The sequence below is a fragment of the Talpa occidentalis genome, unplaced genomic scaffold, assembly GCF_014898055.3.
Source record: "Talpa occidentalis isolate TD23 unplaced genomic scaffold, MPIMG_talOcc4v2.1 talOcc4.13, whole genome shotgun sequence".
In the NCBI taxonomy this organism is placed as follows: Eukaryota; Metazoa; Chordata; class Mammalia; order Eulipotyphla; family Talpidae; genus Talpa; species Talpa occidentalis.
Genome location: NW_023601322.1, coordinates 30,234,149 through 30,256,774, shown reverse-complemented (window position 1 = coordinate 30,256,774; position 22,626 = coordinate 30,234,149). Strand labels below are relative to the sequence as shown.

The following is a 22,626-nucleotide window of genomic DNA, read 5'->3' as shown; positions in this document are numbered from 1 at the left end:
AAAGTTACATTGCTTAAAGAAATTTGGAAAAGATTAACTAGGTATTTAGCAATAGGGATGGCTAGTCTATTGCAACCAACTTGCAGAATTTTGTGTGACTATTAAAAATATTTTCAAAGAATAAATATTAATAAATAATACCATAATAAATAATAAATAATACCATACTGTGCTTATATTACATGTTTTCACTACACAAAATATTCAAAACATCAGAGTTTTGAATATATAAAGAAGTATATTAAATTACCAGTATTGGCAACACCTGATATCACTTAGTTACGTGTGCTTTTATGTTATTTCATTATTTTTTCTATATTTTTCAACTTCTCTACAATGGACATATAATATTACCTTTTAGTGAGAAAGTAGACAAGTGTAACTATTTACTATTAATTTTAAAAACCTAGTATGGTTTCACTAGGAAAAATCCAGAATATCACTGGGTTATGAATTTTGAGGAGATAAAAAAAGACAAAAGCTGAAGTTTGGAATAAATTTCCATAAGTGAGTAAGGCAAAATGATTTAGAGTTCACAATAGGTTATCTGTAGGATAAGTAGTCATCAACTTTCGAGTGCTATTTAAAACTAGATATTTCCTATAATGTGTCAACAATAGAAAAACACAAAGAAATCCTTATTATTTATAGCACTATTAATATACTTCAAAAAAGCAGTGCATTTTTTAAAATATCTAAGAGTAAAATAGAATATCTTGATATTGAGTTATATAAATTGAGATGGTTTGCAACAGCCTTGTCCTTTCATAAGATATTTTCATGACTAGAAAAGATACTAATCCGATTAATATTTTTTAGGTCAGCTGCTCAAAGCAGCCCAAGAAACTATGTGCTTGCAAAAAATTGTTCCATAGATCACAATCTCTTTTTTGTTGCTGTTAACAAGTTTTCTTATTTGATTTAAACCAGTGTTCTAACAATAAAAATCTTTGTGGGTATTACAAAATAAATAATTTTGAAATGTGAACTGAAAAATTGCATTTGCAGAAATTCAAGTGTCTTTGTCTTGTTTTAATGTCATTAACCTTTGCAGCCAGTGTTTGGTAGCACACTTCTTAGTTCAAGCTCATGGCCTCTGAGCCCATGTTGTTATTTTGAGTTTGTGGGAAGTTAGGTACCCTCATGTCTGAATATAGAGCAGTGAAACAAATATAACCTCATAAACCCCCTCCATCTCTATGGGGCCAGGGCTTGGCAAATCAACTTCCTGGGGTCTATTCTGAAGCATTATGTCACAAAAACTGTTTCTCCCTAGGTGGCTGGATTTTTTATAGGAAATTAAGTAGGTCACACCAGCATAGATTTTGTTACAAATTTTGTTCACACCGAGCAAGAAATTAATCTCAACATTTGTAAAAGGGAATTTAGAACATTGTGAAACCAAATATACTGACATCATCTTCAATACACGTAGAGGAGAAAATCAAGCAGTTGACAAAGGATGTTTGCGAATCATATTAAATGCTTTAGTAGTAGTCTACATTAACCAGATAAATGATACTCTTAAATTTAGAAAATGAGGAATAATTAGACACCTACTCAATCTGTAGGAGAAAAATAGGCACAAAGTATATTCCCAAAGAAATAAATGCAAGCAGTGAAAGAGTCTTCAGCCAGCCGCACATGAGAATAGTTATAAATTATTCAAATTGTGGTTCTATTAGCCCTTCTTTCATCAGCCATATTGAAGAGGATTATGGGGTGCTGATTTTCCAAGCTATGTATGCACTTCTTTCCTTTATGCCCGTTCTGCCTTACTTACACATTGTATAGGACTATGTCATCATAAGTCACAACACTTAAGGATTTTTCAGGGTTTTAGCAGTGGCAAAGCTATTTTAATAATCTCTACTGATTTGTTGTTGGAATTTTTTTTTAAGCATAGAGAAATTGTGCGATGTGCAACATTCATTTTATCCTATCTGGCAACTTCCTAGGATGAAAGTTTTTTTCTGCCACAGGTTTTTTTAACCCCTGGCTGCTTCTGTGCACTATATAGCCTTCAAAGGAATTTTAATGCTAATTTTCCTCTGCAATTTGCTTTGGTGTCAGGTAATTTCCTGAGTTAGATAACTGTGAAGAAAAGCAGCTAAAAGTCTATATCGGTGAGCAGTTTATAGCCCTTGTTACAGATCAAGGTGACCTTTGCAAGGCTACCGCTAATCCAACAACAGTAAATTGTTAAAAATGTAATTTGTGATTAATATTTTAATCTCTATTCCCAAAGCTCTTTATAATGAAGATTCTTTGCACCCCATTTTAATTTGGAAAAAATCATTAACAAATTTGAGAATCCAACCTAAGTATCAAAACGAAATGCTTTCCATAATGTTTTTTTTTCTTTCATATTTAAAATTTTTAAACCAACTACCAAGTCTGATACTCTAACTACACTCTGTTTCACACGGTGAACATGTATAACCTTTTGATTACCCATCCATCCTAAGTGGTTTGTATATGAGGGTAAGAAAAGTTCACCATTTGCCAGAAATGGTCACTGTGTCATCACCCAAACTCGTATTGTGAAGTTTTATAATTGACAATGTACATCTGGTTGACAATGACAGTTTTTTTAATCACCAGTAGAAAATCAGGTGTCAATGATCTTTCTCATCACTCTGGTTCAAAAAAAAAAATCATAAATATTTTTACTAAAAAAAACTAGTAATTTATTAAGCGCTTAATGATTTTCAGGTTCAGTGCTTAATATTTTCCTTGGGCCATCTCATTTAATTGTTCTTCATTAAATCTTCAAAGTAAGATTTTCACAGTAGAGTAACCTTGATTTAGAAAGGCTCAATAGTCTATCCAGATCACAAAACTAGAAAGAGTGAGAGATAAGTTTCAAGCTCCCGATTGGGAAACTCCATAATTGCTCTTCTAAAGAGCTCCTCTTGCCTGCCTGCCTGCCTTTGCAGTATAGAATATTAAGAAAAAACCTGTGGTCCCTTAAGGATTTAGCCCCAGCAGGGAATGCTGTGAACACAGACCAGAGGAGCTGAGGTTTCCTCCACTGCACTGAGGGGAAGTACTCATTCCCTGTCTTCTCCATTCAAGAAATGGCCGCCAAGTCCACCTCACCAAATCCTTTGCTGCTGTCTTGGTATTGGAAGATGAATAAGACAGTGTTCCCCTTCCTAGGAGAGTCCATGTCTAAAGAAAGAAGACAAATATGTAAACAAATTGTTATGAAATATGAGCTAAATTTGGTATGTCAACAAGGCTGTGTGGAGCTGCAGGGTGGCAGTTCAAAGCCCTAGGGACATAGCAGCCCCAGGGACGGGCAGCACCAGCTGTGCATGGAGCATGTGCTGAGGGAAGGACAGAGGCTCATCTAAGGTGAAATGCCAGTCACCCAGGACTCCCAACTGCTAACTAAGGTTTAATTCCCTAAATCTTAAGTAAGCTGCCATTGGTTTGGCAGGGAGGGGGTGTCCCAGGATTGCCCATAGTTGTTATTGTCTGAACTCCAGGACTATTATTCTCCAAATCGAGCCTCCAAGTAATAGTTTGGTGAATTCTCAAAGGCTGGATCACCACAGATACAAATATGAACAATTTAAATATAACTGAAATCTAATCTGCTTACATAAGATGAAACACAGAGTTTTGATGAAAAGAAAATGCAGAATTTTACCTCCTACCCCGAGCTGTGATTAGAAGCTTGTTCTAGAAAAATACATTGAGACTAGCCCTTTAAATACTGATGTAGTGTTTTCAGCATCTGTGTTTACTGAATATTTTAATGTATTTTTTTTATTTTTAAAGTAGCTGTGACATTATTGCTGCATTTCCTAATGAGTTGGTGACTAGCATTTAAAAATATTTGGTTGGCAGAAGTAGTAAATAATGCTCAGTATTTCAAGGGATTAGTGGCAACTTTAAAATGCATATAGTAATTTCAAATGCATATAGTAATTTCATTAGTTTTTTAAATGTCTAGGGAGACCTTTTATTCTTATACCTCTGATATTCATCTTCATTTTTTCTTGCTAGTGAAGTTGAGTCAGCAACAGAAACTTATTCAAATTAGATTTGTCATAAAAGGAAAAAAATCTGACTTTCTCAGGGTGGGTGGAGGGGGAAAAAGCAACTTTTTGTCAGTCTTTTGTATTTCAGCAGCTGGATTCATTGCTACCATGGTAACGGACCACATGATGAGGTGTATTAGATTGCTGTGTGTTGAGCACAAGAGGAAGAATGAACACAGCGTTTTATTGAAGTTAAAGGTTACTTTGGAGTTTCTTCTGTGGAAATGTGTAAGGTCAAATACTATAGCTTTCAGCATACGTAGTACTTGAGAGGAAGAATTAGGGGCATGTTGGTGCATTTAACTACAAAACCAGGTAAGGTACAATTGAATCTATGAAACTGAACTCCTCTTACTTCTTCTGTTGCACTGGCATAACTTTCTGGGTGGAATTTCACTGTCACCCCCATCCCCACCCCCACAAGGGCACAGGACAAATTTCTACTGTCCTGCCCCCCAACTCCCCCACCTCCGATTTCATCTGTTTCTAATTTGAAAGCCTAAAGTGTTGTGAGTTTTTATAGTTCTGTGATAGAGTGTGAAGGTGTGTGTGCAAGTAAAAGAAAGAAAATGGCAAAAGAATAAGAATGCAATAATTAGTGTCTTCAGATCAGTGTAAAACCCAGCAAGGTATTCTCTTGTTTTGTTCTTGAAAACAGTCCACTTTTCTTAGAGGACACCTTATAAGTGGCATTGGTCCAAAACTGCTTGTCTCTTATACTAAATTAAGCAGTAGGACAAAGTTCTCCAGCATTTATTTAGTCTGTTTATTGTATCAGGGCTTTCCCCCCCTCCTTTCATCATATTACTGCCAGCCTCATCCAACTTGAACAGTTCGGTTTTAGCTATAATTTTTACAACATATTTAATTTCCATCAGTACGCTATTCTTTCGGGTACAGTGGTGTATGTGTGTTCGAGGATCTTAAAATAGAAGTAAATACAATCTGGGTTAGTATAAAAATGAACTCTTGCTTAGAGGCTGGTAAGAGCTGAATGTAAACAATTCAGTGAAGCAACAATTCCCAGAGCACAGAAGCCTCCCCGGTGTTGTTTACACATCACGGAGCAGCTTCCTTGAGGGGTCAGATTTTGATATGCACAGAACAAGCTAGAGAAGAGTAACTTATTTTGGTACCTTATTCATGGTTTCTGTGATGTTTGATACTTGACTTTCTCATGACATATTAGGATTTACTTTAATATTTTAGCCAAGGACTAATCCATTCAATTCTCTCATTAACAAAGTTGTCTTGGCAGCTTTAGACAAAACCTAACTAGACACTAGCAGATCCCTACTGTTATTCAAGTGTGTTCACTGTCCAGCTGAGCTATTTTCATATAGAAAAACCTTTGAAAAATGCTTTCTTAGTAAACTAAGAGCAACAACTTCCCACTTACTGGCACTGATTAGATATAAAAATAGCCAATAAATTACGCCAAGTTCACTCATATACTACTCTTCAAAAAGTAAACTCAGATTTTGTTAAATTCTTTTACATTCTGTGATTTGCATTGCCATATCCTAAGTTTCTCTAGTTTTCATAACAAGGAATTACAATCATTCTTTAAAACAAAGTTTGCCATGATTTATGTCAAAAGCATTATAATAATTCCTAACATTTATAAAATGCCCCTGCTTTGTACCCAATTCATTCTTTTTCCTTTTGTTGTTTTGAATACAGAATGAGCTATGAGCATGTCCTCCAAAATGTAGAATATTTTCATAAACACAAGTTGTCATTACTTAAGAATAGGAAGTTCTTAAGAATCGGTGAAAGGCAGTGCCTGGTAAAATATTATAAAATGTGTAATACACAATACTGTCAATAGTCAAGGCAGAAAGCAGTCTGTTTTTATTAAAGAAAAAATAGGGAGATATGAGAAAAGAAGGGAAAGACAGAGACACAGAGAGAAAATACAAGAAAAACTGACAAAAGCCAAAGATAAAAGCATAAATGATCTATTAATTAAGCTTCTCTGCAATCAGCACTGATATGAATTAAATCTCTATACAAATAGAGTAGTATGGATGAGATGAAATTAGCAAAAAGTTAGCATGTTTCAAGCACATGATAAAACGTAGTTGCTTTCTATTGAATTGAAAACAAATTCATGTAGTTGAATTTATTTCACTTCTTGCTGTTGTAGCCTATGATGTCAGCTCATTTAGACATTAGAGCTAAAAGTGTGTAAAAGTCAATATATACTCAAACTGTTGTGGTCTTCATTCCCCTGACACTACAGCACACATATGTGTTCATTTCTGAGGTCACCAAACTGAGAGGTCCATAAAATAGAAGCTCCTTTTAAATTGCATTATATTTAAGAAGTATATATATATGCATATTTATATATTTAATATGTAGAAGATGATGGTTTGAAAAGTTTCCACTGTTAAGTTTATTAACATATCTTCCCATCAAATAACTATCATCTGTGTGTGTGACAAGAAAAATCTATTCTGTTAATAAATTTCCAGTTTACAATATTAACTATAGTCATCATGTTGTACAGTAGATCCCTAGACTTTTTGATCCTAAATAACTACAATGCCCCCCAACCACTGCTGTACTCTCTACTACTATGTGTTTGACTTTTTTAGATTTCATATTTAAGTGAGATTTCATATTTAAGTGAGATCAGGCAATCTTCTTCTTTTAGTGTCTGGCTTATTTCACTTAATGCGATATCTTCCATGTTTATCCATCTTATTGTAAATGGCAGGATCTCCTCTTAAGACTGAATAATATTCCTTTGTGTATATATACAATTTCTTTATCCATTCATCTCTCTACAGACACTTAGGTTATTTCCGTATCTTGGCTATTATCAATACTGTTGACATGAGTATGAGAGAACAGATAACACTTTCAGGTACTAATTCAATTTCTTTTAGGAGCATGCTCAGAAGAAAGATTGCTAGATCATATGGGTAGTCCTTTTTTTAGTTTTTTGAGAAATCTTCACACTGCCTTTCCATAATGGTTGTATAGAAATTCCTTTTATAGTTGTTTTGAAACTTATGTTCTTAAGAGAGTAAGTGACTTTTGATGTACTTGCTTTAAATGAGTAATTTTGCCAAGAAGTTTAAATTGAATCCCATTTTATTCAATCCTTGTTTAAATCATGCTTTATTGTTCATTTTGATTGATTGGTAGTGTTTCTTAACATTTTAGCTTTAATTTCTAGAGCTCCCAAGTCTCTCACAAATAGCTTAATTAGCAGCAAACATTTACCTCTGTTAAGGAGATAGATGTCCTACAGAGTCATTATGAAGAATTGTATTGACTATTATAGCCTCTTCAATAAAATTAATGATAATTTTTGAACCCCAAGATAATATTTCTAAAATAGATGATCAAACCAATGAATGATGACTCAATATCAGTTAGATATTTCATTTTTAGTAGCTGCTGTTTTTAAACATTTAACTTCATTTGCAAATGTGTATTTTGCTTTATATGAAATGAATTGGACTCATTTTTAAAATATTTGCAAATGTTTCAAATGAAAAATAGCAATGGTACCATGTGATCATGATGATGAAAATGACAATATGATTAATTAAGAGAATAAGACAGTCTAAAATTCTCAGCTCTGTATGTCTAAAAACAATGTTTTTAGAAGGAAAGTGAAAACTTCAAATGGGTGGTGTTATTTTCAGATGCTTACTCCCAAATTTAATTAATTCTATTAATGACACTTATAAATCTCTAACAACCATTGTGCTGGCATGTTCTTATCAGAGACTAAAATAAAATGTTTACCTTGTTTAATAAGCAATAGGGGCTTTCATCAATTATTATTGAATTTATCAAGGATTGCACATTGTGTGGACCACTATCTAACAGGAAAACTGTAAATTCATTGCTAGAATTGGACTATTTGTTGCAAATTTAGTACACAAAAGGGTAATCAGTTGGTTTCACTTTCATGAATACATTAGCTAGATACATTTTATAGTGATAACTACCTAGTATGTACATTATGAAAATGTTTACTATTACACCATTTCATTATTTTAGTTGTCTAAAAAGATAATTTTAAATTTTAAATTATTTGTTTTAAGTAAGAACTATTTATGTCTGAAATCTATTTTTTTTTAATAAATTTTATTGTTATATTCCCCATACAATTGCAGCCCCCCATTCTGACCCCAATCCCTCCCCTCCCACCCCTGCCCCCCTAAAAGTGTCTCTGGTTCATAGTTTTTTGTTGATTTTGATTTTCACTTTCTTATAGTTATTCATTTTCCTGGTCCCTTATTTAAGTTTTCTAGATTCCTGCTATGAGTGAGACCATCCGGTATTTTTCTTTTTCTTTTTGGCTTATTTCGCTGAGCATGATCCCTTCCAGCGCCATCCATGTTGCTGCAAATTGCATGTGTTTATCTTTTTTGAATGCTGAGTAATATTCCATGGTATATATGTACCACATCTTCTTGATCCAGTCATCTATTTTTGGGCATTTGGGTTGTTTCCAAAGCTTAGCTATTGTAAACAGTGCTGCTATAAACATAGGGGTGCAGGTGTTCTTTGGAATTGAGGTTTCTGTGTCTTTTGGGTAAATACCTAGGAGTGGAATTGCTGGATCATATGGAAGCTCTATGTTTAGTAGGTCCAGAAATCTCCATACAGTTTTCCACAGTGGTTGGACCAGTTTGCACTCCCACCAACAGTGCAGAAGAGTTCCTTTTTCTCCACACCCTCGCCAACATTTGTTGTTGCTAGTTTTTTTAATATGTGCCATTCTCACTGGTGTAAGATGGTATCTCATGGTAGTTTTGATTTGCATTTCCCTGATGACAAGTGATGTTGAACATTTTTTCATATGCCTGTTGGCCATTTGCATTTCCTCTTCAGAGAAGTTTCTTTTAAGCTCTTCTGCCCATTTTTTGACTGGATTATTTTCTTTGTTGTTGTTGAGTCTCATCAGCTCTTTGCAGATTTTTGTGATCAGTCCTTTATCATTAGTGTTGGGTGCAAAAATGTTCTCCCAGTTGGTGGGGTTTCTCTTTGTTTTTGTTATTGTCTCTTTTGCTGTGCAAAAGCTCTTTAATTTGATGTAGTCCCAGCTGTTTATCTTTGCCTTCACTATCACTGCTTTGGGTGATGTGTCTGTAAAGATGTCTTTGATGTGCAAATCACGTAGTGTTTCGCCTATATTTCCTTCTATATATTTTATGGTTTCAGGTCTTATGTCTAGTTCTTTAATCCATTTTGAGTTGATTTTTGTGTATGGTGTGAGGTGGTGGTCAAGCTTCATTCTTTTGCATGTAGCGACCCAGTTTTCCCAGCACCATTTATTGAACAAACTTTCTTTGCTCCAATGCATATTCTTTGCTCCTTTGTCAAAGATTAGTTGACCATAAATCTGTGGGTTTATTTCTGGATTTTCTATTCGATTCCATTGGTCTGTATGTCTGTTCTTGTTCCAATACCATGCAGTTTTGATGATTATGGCTTTGTAGTATAGTTTGAAGTCTGGGAGTCTGATGCCTCCATTCCCTTCTTTTTTTTTCAGGAGAGCTTTGGCTATTCGGGGTTTTTGGTGATTCCATATGAATTTCATCAATAATTGTTCTATTTCTTTGAAGAATGACATTGAAATTTTGATTGGAATAGCATTGAATCTGTATATTGCTTTTGGTAGGATGGCCATTTTAATAATGTTTATTCTTCCAATCCATGAGCAGGGGATGTCTCTCCATTTCTTTGTGTCTTCTTCTATTTCTTTTAACAGTGTTTTATAGTTTTCTTTGTATAGGTCCTTTACCTCTTTTGTTAGATTTATTCCCAAATATTTGATTTTTTTTGTTTCAATAACAAAAGGGATGGTCTTTTTGATTTCTTCTTCTTCAGATTTATTGTTTGTGTATAGGAAGGCTACTGACTTTTGCGTGTTGATTTTGTATCCTGCCACTTTACTGAACTGATTGATGAGTTGAATTAGCTTTTCTGTGGAGTTTTTGGGGTTCTCTATGTATAATATCATATCGTCTGCAAATAGTGATAGTTTGACTTCTTCTTTTCCTATTTGGATTCCTTGGATGTCTTTCTCTTCTCTTATTGCCCTGGCTAGGACTTCCAGTATTATATTGAAAAGCAATGGTGAGAGTGGACATCCTTGTCTTGTTCCAGATCTTAATGGAATTGCTTTCAGCTTTTCACCATTGAGAATGATACTGGCTGTTGGCTTGTCATAGATGGCCTTTATGATGTTGAGGTATGTTCCTTGTATCCCCAGAATTTCAAGGGCTTTTATCATGAATGGGTGTTGCACTTTGTCGAAAGCTTTCTCAGCATCTATTGATATTATCATATGGTTTTTATATTTCTTTTTGTTGATGTGTTGGATAACGTTGATTGATTTTCGGATGTTAAACCATCCTTGTGCCCCTGGAATGAATCCAACTTGGTCGTGGTGAATTATCTTATGGATACATTGTTGGATTCTGATAGCTAAAATTTTATTGAGGATTTTTGCATCAGTGTTCATTAGGGAGATTGGCCTGTAGTTTTCCTTTTTGTGTTGTCCTTGTTCGGTTTTGGTATTAGTGTAATGTTGGCTTCATAAAACGTGTTTGGTATTGTCCCTTCCTTCTCAATTTTTTGGAAGAGTTTGTGAAGGATAGGCACTAATTCGTCTCTGAATGTTTGGTAGAATTCATTTGTAAATCCATCAGGTCCTGGGCTTTTGTTTTTGGGGAGGTTTTTTATTACCATTTCAATTTCGCTAATTGTAATTGGTCTGTTTAGGTGTTCTATTTCTTCTTTATCTAGCTTTGGGTGATTGTAGAGTTGTAGGAATTTGTCCATCTCCTCTAGATTGTTAAACTTGTTTCCATATAACTGTTCATAGTAGTTACTGATTATTCTTTTGATTTCTGCTGTGTCCGTTGTGATTTCTCCTCTTTCATTGATGATCCTGTTTATTTGTGCTTTCTCCCTTTTTTCCTTTGTGAGCCTGGCTAGGGGTTTGTCTATTTTATTGATTTTATAAAAAAACCAGCTCTTGGTTTCATTGATCTTTTGGATTGTTTTTTTAGTTTCAATTTCATTTATTTCTGCTTTGGTTTTTATTATTTCTTTTCTTCTACTGGTTTTGGGGTTTTTTTGTTGTTCTTTTTCTAGATCTTTGAGCTTCGAGATGAGGTTGTTTCTTTGCGTTCTTTCTTGTTTCTTGATGTGAGCTTCTATTGCTATATATTTTCCTCTTATTACTGCTTTTGCTGCATCCCATACATTTAGGATATTAGTGTCCTCCTTGTCGTTCAATTCAAAAAATTTTTTAATTTCTTCTTTGATCTCCTCATTAGTCCAATGGTCTTCCAGTAGTGTGGTTTTTAATCTCCATGAGGTAGGAAAGTTCCTTGCCTTCTTTTTATGGTTTATTTCTAGTTTGATGCCTTCATGGTCAGAAAAGATGGTTGATATGATTTCAATCTTGGTGTATCTGTTGATGTTTGTCTTGTGCCCCAGTATGTGATCGATCCTGGAGAATGATCCGTGTGCGCTTGAGAAAAATGTGTACTCCGTTTTTTTGGGGTTTAGTGTTCTATAGATGTCTGTTAAGCCTAATTGCTCTAGGTCCTTATTTAGAGCTTTGGTTTCTTTACTTATTTTTTGTCTTGTTGATCTATCCATTGTTGATAGTGGTGTGTTGAAGTCTCCCACTACGTATGTGTTTTCTCTGATGTCTGTTTTCAGAGAGGACAACAGTTGTCTGATATATTTTGGTGCTCCTTCGTTTGGTGAGTATATGTTAATGAGTGTTATTTCTTCTTGAAGTATTGTCCCCTTGATCATAATGTAGTGACCATTGGGGTCTCTTTTTATCTTTTTGAGTTTGAAATCTGTTTTATCTGATATAAGTATAGCTGTTCCTGCTTTCTTTTTTGGTCCATTTGCTTGTAGGATTGTTTTCCATCCTTTAACTTTGAGCCTATTTTTATCTTTTGTAGCTAAATGTGTTTCCTGGAGACAGCAAAAGGTTGGGTTTTGTTTCTTAATCCAGGCTGCCACTCTGTGTCTTTTTATTGAAGAGTTTAGTCCATTTACATTTAGAGTTAATATTGATATGTTAACATCTGTATTTGCCATTGTGTTTGTCTTTCCTTTGATTTTATTTATTTATTCTTTTAATAACTTTTTTTTTTTTTTTTGGCCTTCTTTCATTGTTATTCGTCCCTCTGAGGTTCTGGCTTTAGGACTCCTTGTAGTATTTTTTGGAGTGGGGGTTTAGTTGCAATGAAATTCCGGAGTTTCTGTTTGTCTGGGAAGGTCCATATTCTTTCTTCAAAGAGGAAGGAGAGCTTTGCGGGATAGAGTATTCTTGGTTGGCATCTGTTTTCTTGGAGTCTGTTGACTATGTCCCTCCACTCTCTCCTTGCCCGTAGTGTTTCTTCGGAGAAGTCTGATGTCAGCCTGATTGGTTTTCCTTTGAATGTTATCTGTTTCTTCCCTCTTGCCAGCTTCATTATTTTTTCCTTGTCCTGGATTCTTGGGAGCTTTACTATTATGTGTCTTGCTGTATTTTTCCTTTCGTCGTGGAAGTTTGGTGTTCTTCTTGCTTCTTGTATATCAATTTTCAGCTCCTTCTTCACATTTGGGAAGTTCTCTTCAATTATCTCTTTGAATATTTTCTCTGTTCCTACATCTCTCTCCTCTCCTTCTGGTATTCCTATAACTCTTATATTTCCTTTCCTCATGGAGTCAGATAGTTCCCGAAGTCTTTCTTCGTTCTTTTTCCTTCGTACTTCTCTTTCCTTTTCTGTTTTGGTTCTTTTTATTTCTGTGTCTTCAAGATTACTTATTCGTTCTTCCATTTCATCTATTCTGCTTTCATTGCTTTTCCCAGAATTCTTTAGTTCTTCCATTAATTCTTTGATCTCCTGCATTTCTTTTACTTCCCTCTTTAGGGACTCAATTTCTTTCTTCTGACCATTGTTTTCCCTCTCTAGGGACTCAATTGCATTCTTCTGATCGTTGATTATTTTTCCCTTATCATTGTTTTCCTTTATGACTTCTGTCAGTTTTTTAATCACGGCAATTTTAAATTCTCTTTCTGGAAGGCTCAGAAATTCTTCCAAGTTATTGTCTTTGCAATCTTGGGGCTGGCTTTCTTTTTGTGGTGTGCTTTTTCTCTGGAGAGTTGCTAGGTTGCGTGTGGTTCTTCTCCTCCCTACTGTCTGTTTTCTAATTTGCCGTATGCGTTGGGACACTGTGTTGTTGGGACTGGCCGGCATCTTGGGTGGGCTTCTCTGTTCCCCTCTGGTTCTTCCAGGAGTCATCTGTCAGTTTCAAGCAGCCTTTAATGGAGAAAGGTCCCTGTTCTAAAATGCCGATGTGGGGACACACTCCCCTGTGCGCCTGGTCTGCCCCGGCGGTGGGTTCCTGCTCCCCTCTGGGCTTGGACTGCAGGCCAGAGGGGTCTGGCGTGGGCGAACTTCTCCCGCTCACCTCTGGCTCCTGAGGAAGCCTTCTGCAGGTAGTCTTTACTGAAGAAATGTCCCTGTTCTAAAATGGTGATGTGGGACACACTCCCTGCGCGTCTGGTCTCAGGCACACTCTTCTGCGTGCCTGGTCTGCCCCAGCTGTGGGTGCTCGCTCTCCCTGTGGGCTCAGACTACTTGTTCGGAAGGAGCCAGGTGTGGGCTAACTCCCCAGCTGGCCACTAGCTCCTTCAGTAGCCTGTGCTGGGGTCAAGTCGCTAGGTGGCGCCAGAGATCTCTCCTGGAGCCCTTGGGGAGCTGATTTTCCACCCCGTGGGACAGGGAGCAGAGCGGGGATGGTAGGGTACACCTCAACGGCTTTGGGGTGCTGTGTCTGCCTTGTGCCCCACCGTCGTGGGGAACCCACGCCCCTAATTTCGTGCCCCGGGTCTCAGTTCCAAAGCCCTCAGTTCCAGGACGCGGGCTGTAGCCCAGATCAGTGGCGTGGGAATGGCGCCTTTTGAATCCCGCTCCCCTGCCTGGGCGCCTTGTTCCTGCTCACTCAGGGAGGGCCTCCGCCGTCTCCCCGCAAGCCTAGGTCGCAGGCGCGGGGACCTGGGCAGCTGCGATCCGGTCTGGATCCGCGCCACTTTCCGCGCAAGCTTACCGGGTGGCCGGGGCTGTGTGCTGGGCTGGTCTCCTCCTGGGGGCGGGGCTCTCTTTAATGGCTCCTGGAGCTCACCTCCGCAGCGGATCCTGCAGGGTTCGCCTCAGCTCCCGTTACGGGGTGTGGTGGCTGCAATAGTTCCTTTCCACTCACAGTCCCGCTTGCTGTGTCCGTTTTTCTTGTTGGCCGTTTTGGTTTGTTGTTTCCTTCCTCTCTGCCGGTCGGAGAGTGCTGCCTCTGTGGGCGGGGGAGGGGAGCAGGGTTCTGCGCTTCCCTCCCTTCTAGTCCTCTTTTATGGCCACTTTCTTCTTCGGGCAGTTTGCTGGAGTCGTCCGTTTATCTTCCGTGTCCCAGTTCTCACTGGGACCTGCCGCTTTTCCTCCCTATTCACTTTTTTTAATGGGAGATCTTACTCGCAGCGTCTCCTCGCCGCCATGTTGCTCCGCCCCCCCCCCCCCCCCCCGTCTGAAATCTATTAACTTAGGCTGCCTGGGAAAAAAATTATACTCAGAAAAACCACTTGCCTCCATTTAGTCCTCATATGAAAGAAATTACCAAGTAGATTGACAATTCCAACATAAAATGTGGATCCATGAAAGTAATTAAAAATATATATAGAACTTGAGGAAGAAGCAAGTACCTTCAAAGGAAGAAGCCATAGAAGAATGATTACAAGAAAAGTTACTACTTCTGGGAAAAGCTCTAAGCAAAATTAAAAGAAAAATAGCAAACTAGAATCAATATTTGCAACCTATATGAAAGATAAAAGATGAGTATCCATAATATATATTGAGGTCTCATAAATCAATAAGAAAAAGAACACTATTTTGTTTTAAGGGGATTTTTTTTTAAAAGATTTATTTATTTATACAAGCACTGGGTACATTCAGAAGCGTGGGAGGGTGAGAGAATTCACTAGAGCCAGAGTGGGGAGCAGAGCAGGTAGAAGGACCGAAGTACACTGCTGAGGGGAGCAGCGGGCGGCAGGAGAGGTCTGCGCGCCATGTGGGACCCTCCTCCGGTGACCGGGGAGCAGCCGGGGATCGAACCGGCGCTGCAGAGGCTGCGGGCAGCTTCGCAACCCAGCGCTCAACAGCTGCACCACCGGGGAAGCCCAAGAACAGCACTATTTTTTAAGACTTTATTTAGATCAGTTTTAGGTTTCTAATAAAATTGAGAGGGAGGTAAAGAGATCTCCATGTACTCCCTTGCTCCACATCTATACAGCGTCACTCACAGAGTGGTACATTTGTTAAAATAGATGAGCCTTGGGGCCTCCCTGGTAGCTCAGGCGCTTGAGCGCCGCACTCTGAAGCTGTCCGCAGCCTCTGCAGTATGGGTTTGATCCTGACCGGCAGGCGAGAATCCCACATGGCACAGCAGACCTCTCCTGTCTCACCTGCTACTCCTGTCAGCAGTGTATTTTGTCAGTCTGCCCACTCTGTCTCTGGTGAATCCGCTCACCCTCCCGTGCATCTGGCCTGTACCCTGGTTCTTGTATAAATAAATAAATCTTTTAAAAAAAGAAAAAGAAAAAAAAAAACAGACGGCCTTCATTGACACATCAGAATCATCCAAAGTCTTTTGTTTACAGTATGGTTCACTTTTGGTGTTGTATACATTCCTTGATTTTGGACAAATATATATAAGGATGAGCAAAGAATTATTGGTCTTGAATGCAACCTAGTATTTAGGTGTAAAGGAGAGGGTAGTGACAGACCAGTGTTGTTCAAGAGAAACTTTTGTGATGCTAGAAATGTTCTATGTTAGCAATCCAGTACGGTAATGTGGCTACTGAGCACTTGAAATAGTGCAAATAAAAAACTGGATTTCTAATTTTATTTAATGCTGAGTAATTTAAATTTACATAGTCATAGGTGACTAGTGCTATTTTATTAGACAGTATAGCTTTAAAAATAAAAATAAACAAATGGAGTCTATTAAATGTAGGGATGCATTTCAAATTTCTCTGATGAATTAGAATGATGTTGGTCAAGAAGGTGGATATTCCTTGTGAAATTTCCCTTCCATTCACAAAAATGCTGATCAAAGAGATCCTTTGATTTTGGTGACTGTAAGTTTAATATTTTCCAGAGGAATGTGGTATGCTTAAATATTCTATAGAAAATATTCTTAAGAATAATGTTCATTCATTTTCTCATTTATTTAAAAAACACATTGAATATTTGTGTCAAGAAAAATGTATGTTTATACATTTATGTATATATATATATATATATATACACATATATTCCTTTTTATTATTTCACACTCAGGTACCATAATTGAATTGATGTTACAGAGAGGGGGTAAGAAAATATTTTGTGAGGAAGGAAGCACCAGGATAAAATGTAAAAGTATTATATAGGAGACTATTGAAAGGAAGAGGAAACACCAGGGAGGATGAGAATCAAATCTCTGGAAATGTAAATTTAGTCATGAAATGAGTTAGTCATGTAAGTTAAAATGCAAGAGATGTTCCAAGGCTAGATATTATCCCCACCCTTATCAGATCCTTCATCATCACATCACCATCACAATAACTACATACTGGCCACTTGGCATTAGGCCAAGCACTTGTCATGCATTATTTTATTTAATTCTTGCCACAATCTAGAATGCAAGCATTGCCCTCTTTTATTAATGATAAAACTATACTGCCAATAATTGCCAGGCTGGAATGTCAGGCCAGATGCAGCCCTGCTTAGCCATGCTGAGTTTCTACTTTCGCTCACAATCCTGTTTTCTCTTCTATGGAATTTAAAATTATTTTCCTGGAGGGGCCTCCCAGGTGGTGCAAGGGATTAAGCGTCAGCACTATGACGCTATTTGTAGCTGCTGCAGCACAAGTTTGATCCCCGGCCAGGGAGGTAACCCGCATGGTGCAGCAGACTTCTACTGTCTTGCCCACTGCTCCCCTCAGCAGTGTATTTCAGTAGATCCACCTGTTCTGCTCCCCAGTCTGTCTCTGATGAATCCTCCCATCCCCAGCACCTCTGGCCTGCACCCCAGCTCCTGTATGCTTACATAAATAAATCTTTAAAAAAAAATTGTTTTCCTGGAATAATCTGGAATGCATATTCATCTGAAGAAATTCATACTGGCAGCAGCATGACTAGAGGAACGAGTATAGATGGATGAAGAAATTCATAGTGGCATCAGGAGACTAGAGGAAGCTATGCTGGATGGATGGAAATAAGTGAAGAAGTTAATGCTACAAACTAGAACAAGGATAAGGGAGATTCTGAGCTCAGGGAGTGAATGCAGAATTTGAAAAGGAGTCAGTTTGAGAGGTGCTTTCTCAGTTGCCTGTCTTTACAGTAAGTCAGAGAGAGAGAGGACTTATCTTTCTAAGCCTCCTTGAAAATTATCAGTTGCTATGTGCAGCCCTATTGTGGACAAGGAAACTGGGCATATTTCATAATATGCAAGTTCTCCTAATAGGACAGAACATAATCTATGTTCTTGAAATGTGCAATATCATAATATCGTTTGGGAATGTGCTATAGCAGAGGAGCTTTGGATTTATGAAATTTTAACTTTTGTTTAAATGTTGATGTTTTTGATAGTGATTTTTTTTCTTTCCAACATATAAGAATTTTTAAAGAAATATGATTAAGGATCTTTTAGAAAAGTCAAAAACATACTCCCTTTATCATAGTAAAAGCAGTCTTCTGAGTTCTTGGTTTGGGTAAGCCTTTATTCTCCTTCTTTGCCCCATTTAGTTGTTTCTGTTCTTCCCTTGGGAGTATGTCCACGTTCATTTATGGATTATGGAAATAGTATAAGCCATTCTTCTAGCATCAAAGATCTCCATGATTTCTAAGAAGTTACTTTTGATTTTTTTTCCAAACTCTTATGATCACTGTGGTGGAAGGAGAGCATTGGGGAAAATGCAGGGGAGAAGGTAGTGGAGGTTGAGTGTTGTCTTGACGTTGAAGAGCTAAGGGAGTAAAGGGGCATTACTGGAGGGGACTTATAGTATCCTGGCTGTGAGGAATACTTATGCAGTAACTGCCAGCCTAAAGGGGTGATGTGCTGACCATGGACTTCTTTCTAGTATGTTGGATGAGTCAGGTCACACACAGGTCACACAGAGGCACCTCACCAGAGAGTTCTCTAACGTAATGAAATAGAACACTTTCTACGTGCTAGATCCTGTTCTAAGTGTTTTTCCTTAAGCTATTTAATTGTAAGTTAATTAATCCTCATTTTGATAATAATGTCTAACACACAGAAATCACTGAATATGCATAAGTAGTTATTTTCTCTCAGTTAATCCTCACAACAACTCCATGAGTTAGGTGCTTTAATCATCTGTGTTTTATGGATGAAGAAATTAAGGCCAGAGAGGTTAAGTTATCTCCCCAAAGTCCTACAGATAATAAGAAAGAACCATAGTTAGTGGTGCTCAATAATTATACCACCTAGCTTACTTTTAATCAACTTAAGTCTATTGTATATAAAGAGATAATATTTGTAAAGTGCTTACAGAGTACCTGAAAAATAGTAAATTCATATACATATTAGTGATTATTATTTAATAAGATTTAGGAGACATTCTGGTGTTTGTCATTCCACACTACTCAGAAATAGTAAGGCAGATCTGTATTTTTCTTATATAAGTTGAGTAAAGCTGTTTATGAATATGCCCCATGTAACCTGGGGGGAACTTCTTTCTACCTTAATACTATCAATCATTTTGACTAGCACAGTTGAAGTTTTCACCTCAAAAATGTGCCTCATAGAAGTGTTCCATACACAAATCTACATAGCTCTGACCTTTTGACAGAGAATGACTGCCAGTAATGGTACCAAGGAGAGCAGGTGAAATTCCCTTCCATACTTGGTATTTGAATAATATGTTCATTTGTTCATTGCTGTCTTGCTATGAATTAAATGACCTGACTTTTGCATAACCTAAGGGAACTAGTAAGCAGTTGGCAGTGAGAAAGGGGAATCAGACTGCAGATGTAATCATGAGAGATGGATAGGTAACAGTCTCAAGGTCACACAGGTGTTCCAGGCAGAATCCAACCAGAACGTGGATTTGCCTGGCAGATCCAACCAGGCAAAAACTTGGATTCAGACCTATTTTCCCTTTAATATGGATTGTTTGGAGGTAGTGGGTTGTCATCCTTTGTACAAAAAAGAACTTTATGGAAAATTAGGTTACTTGAAATCTCATTGAAATAAGAATGTCAACAGATGTGGAATTATTAAAGATCTTTAAACAAAGATACAGGCAGTGCAGGAGCAACAGCTGTGTTGTGCTGGAATTCTTAGAGAATGACACTGCTGTGGGTCATGCATGATAAATGGGCAACAGATAAGGTAATGGAGGTCTGAAGACACGATGGTACTGGACAGAAGAAATGTGAGGAATCCAGAGGGATGCAAGAGGCTGCAGAAGAGAGAGGGCAAGGTAAAACCTCAAGTCTGAGTATCCAGAAGTTGTTTTGTCTTCTATGCCTGTTACCCCTATAGCTCCTTTTGTCTTTACCGCAGAGTTACTTCAGAGTGTTTTAAATAATGATGTCACTGGGTAAATATGGAAGGCACCTACCCCAAGAAGAAGACAAGGAAGAAAGTCAAACAGACCTACTTCTCTGTTAGTAGGGAAGGGCTGGCTAAAGGGATAGGGTGGAAAATCTTCCAGAGATTGTCTCTCCTATGTCACTCCCATCTCAGATGGCTACTTCATTACAAACTTAAATGTCAATAGTTTCTTTCAATCATTAGAGAATATGTTGATGTTAGTGATTTACAGGGTCTCCAAAGTAATTTCAGCAAATGTTGTTAATGTATTTTATTAACTGGAGAAGTAACAAGCTTTTATTAACCATATAAATAACATTTGCATTGTGATTTACTGTTTGCAAAGTGTCAACAATAACAATTCCCAATATTATAAACTAAGATAAAAAACATGAAATAATTCTTTTTTAATTTAAGGAAATGATCTAACCTCAAAATGACTAAATTTAAAATAATTCAAATGGCCAAAACCAAAAGGGAACAAAGGCATTTTATGCCTATGTAAAACCAATAAAAGTAAATTATTGAGTTTCTGAATCCCATGTTCATGCAATAACCAAACATATAATTTTATCTCGCTGATGATTTCATACTTTATTCTAGATGTATGTTTTGTCTTCGTATTCTACATAGTCTTTCTTCTTTAAACCTTTCTTGACACAAAATTGCCTGTTGATTTTACTATCTTTCTTATCTCCCAGAGACATCAAAATTCCTCTTCCCCAGATAATTCTCCACAAGAATCAAAGATCAGAATCTAAGTAGTAGAAAAGGAACCAGAGTGGATGATTGTCAGCAACAGGTTTTTTCAGTAAGGATTGCTTCTTTATTTCAGTGAGCAGTGATGTGATTTGGATGTGCTCTAGCTTATACTGTTCCTTAAAATGCATTCTGAATTGCAACATTTATTACCTTTGGTATTTTAAATTATATTGAGATAATACTTTGGGTTAAAATGTTCTCTTCTGAAAGTATTGCTAAGATTGAAGATGCTTGTTTAGGATTAGGGTTAGCAAGAAAAGAACATTAAAATGAGGGAAAGCTTTCCTTACCAGCTATTAAGTGTATCATAAAACTATAATTATAACTAAGTTGATCTATAAATACAGAGGGTGTTAATACAGAAAAAATCCTGGAGTATAAACAAATATTAGTATATGTGCTAATATATACTAGAAAAGAAATACATATCAATAAGGAAGATTATTACTATTTTGCAGTAAATCATATTGGGAAGGAAAAGGTCTTCATTCATACTAACTAAATGAAACTTAAATACAATAAATCAAACCATAAGAATTAGAAGAGTATAGAGAATGTTAAAAATGGATTTATTGTGATCTACTTGACAATAAACTAAATTCATATTTTTGACATGGTGTGTATACCTTGTAAAACATATCTAAACTCAAGATGATAAACATTTCTATCATCCTCAAAAGTTTCCTCACATCCCCTGGGAATGTCTTCCCATCCACCCCTACAGATGTGCTTTTGGTTACTATAGATAAGTTTGTGTTTTCTAGAATTTTTTTAAAGATTTATTTATTTATTTATCCAAGAACCAGGGCACAGGCCAGATGTGCAGGAGGGTGAGAGGATTCACCAGAGACAGAGTGGGGAACAGAACAGGCAGACTGATGAAGTACGCTGCTGAGGGGAGCAGCAGGCAAGGCAGGAGAGCTCTGCTGTGCCACATGGGACCCTTGCCAGCCAGCCGGGATCCAACTGGCACTGCAGAGACTGCAGACAGCTTCACAGCACTGCACTCAACCACCTGCGCCACCAGAGGAGGCCCCATTTTCTAGAATTTTATACAAATGGAATCACACAGTAGATATTCACACACTTTTTACATCTGATTTCTTTCAATTAACAATTATTTTCAAATGTGTGTTGTTGCATATAACAATAATATGGTCATTTTAATTGCCCTGTTGATTGTTTATCCATTTATCTGCTGATTTGACATTGGGATTATTTACAGTTTTTGACTATTATAAATGCAAATAAAGCCACTATGAATATTCATGTAAAAATCTTTCAATGGATACATATATATCTTCATTCCTCTTAAGTAAATACCTACATGTATTTACTGTGTAAATTATCTGTGAGAGGACAGTGTTCTTATAAACATAAAAATGAAGGTTCTCTATGGTGAAGGCTCTTTGGGTATCTTGCAATATGGTAACATACATCTGAGGAAGTGTGAACTTATTCCACTAAACATATACATTATTGTAAACTAATGTTACCACAATAAAAAAAAATAGAAATGAAGGTACATAATGGGGAAAAGGTATATTTGACAATATTAACATTTTAAATTTCTGTATATCAAAAAATGTCAGTAACAAATTACCATTTAAATAGTAGTCAAGGAAAGTAAATAATTAGTATTTAAGAATGGCAAGAACTTGCCTTACTCAAGGCATGGAAAACTTTATGTTTGAGGTATCATTAAGCCTTACATAAGTCCTAAAAGGTAGATACTGTGATCCTAACTCAAGGCAGCACAAAATTTGACAACCTTTTTGTGCTGTCTCCCCTGTAAGTGCAGAGCATGTATTATTCACACATGGTATACTTATCAGAGAAAATTAACTATCCTGATGTACAAAAGTACTTGGGAAAAAAATGTCAATATCTAATGTATTTATCTAATATACATAAGTGAGATATTAGTCAATAACATCAATATATAAAGAACTGGTGCAAAATACATAGGCAACTGCTAAGATAAGGAGAAAAGACAAATAGGCACTAATAGCCAAATGAAAGTAAAAAAATATGAAAAATAATAAATTTCACTTTTAATCGAAAATTAAAAATAAAACACTATAACAACTTTCAAATCAGTAAATATTTTTAGATATTGTTTTTTTGTTTGTTTTGATAGTGAAAATACACAATGTCAATCAGGCTGGAAGCC

At 36.8% G+C, this 22,626-nt stretch overlaps 1 protein-coding gene across 12 annotated transcripts in view; it reads left to right on the top strand.

Moving 5' to 3' along the window:
- DTNA (dystrobrevin alpha) overlaps positions 1-22,626 on the top strand; it is a 325,085-nt gene that overhangs the window by 152,534 nt on the left and 149,925 nt on the right. Inside the window, exon 1 of one of the 12 annotated variants that reach the window (XM_037508666.2) lies at positions 4,197-4,367. The exons of 9 other annotated variants lie outside the window; for them this stretch is intronic. The gene's annotated coding sequence lies outside the window, so the exon portion shown is untranslated. Of the gene's footprint in view, positions 1-4,196; positions 4,368-22,626 lie in introns of those variants that run through there. 2 more of the 12 variants (XM_037508669.2, XM_037508671.2) reach the window with 2 other exon arrangements.